We start from the raw sequence: 1,037 nt of genomic DNA, 5'->3' as shown, positions 1-1,037 counted from the left end.
CGAGAGGAAACCCTAGCGCGCATTCTCTCAGAGGCGTCTCGTTGAACTCCGCCGCCGGTAAGTTATATCTCTTACTGTCGAGTGATTGATTGAGAAAAAGATGAACATAAAACTGGAAGTCTTGGAAGACTTATAATTAAGTCGTCTAGACTTTCCAGACGACTTAATTTTAAGTCTTTCAGCTGGAAAACTTGCTAGACGACTTAATTATAAGTCTTTGATTGTTTGAAATGGTTGTCTTTGATTGTTTTGCAGGCAAAAAAAATGGAGATGCCAGAACTCCCCCGTAGGATATATACATTAGGGGAAGAGCCCCCCGCGGTGCATAGCATTTCGTATCATACTTGCTGGACGTTGCATGCTGCTTTAAAGAAAGCTCTTCATGATGACGAATATGAAGAGCTGAAGGAGTCGAAGTTGGGAGTTTTCATCAAGTTCCAAGAGCTGGAATTTGATTGAGCTTCAAGGCTGGTTCACTACATGCTCGGTTTCCAGCTAGACATAAAGAAGAAGTATGAGCTGTGGAGTCTCGTTGGTCTAGAACCTGTGATGTTTTCACTGTTAGAGTTTGAAAACCTCACTGGTCTAAACTGCGAGTACATCGAGGACCTTGAGAGACCTCACTCTATTGTTACAAAGGAGTTGACTTCTTTTTGGGAGATGCTGGGAGTTCATGTCGAAGTTGGGACATCTACTCAGGAGATAATAGCAGCACTTGAGAGATGCAAAGGGTGGTCTCGGGATGATCGCAAGCGGCTCGCGTACCTTGCCATCTTCACTAGATACATGGAAGGGAGAAAGTATTCAACCCCCACACAGGTTAGTCTGGCAAGGCTAGTGATGGAGCTAGAACGGTTTGAGAATTATCCATGGGGGAGAGTCGCGTTTAAGGTGCTGATGGACTCTGTGAAGGGCAGAGATATTTCGGGTTGTTACACTATTAAAGGGTTTGCGCAAGCTCTCCAGGCCTGGGTGTACACAGCTCTTCCGGAATTGGGTGCTACTTTTGGTAATCCTCTCCCAAACAATCCGTCTCC

This window comes from Brassica oleracea, chromosome C1 (assembly GCF_000695525.1).
Source record: "Brassica oleracea var. oleracea cultivar TO1000 chromosome C1, BOL, whole genome shotgun sequence".
Lineage (NCBI taxonomy): Eukaryota > Viridiplantae > Streptophyta > Magnoliopsida > Brassicales > Brassicaceae > Brassica > Brassica oleracea.
This window is presented reverse-complemented; position numbering follows the sequence as displayed.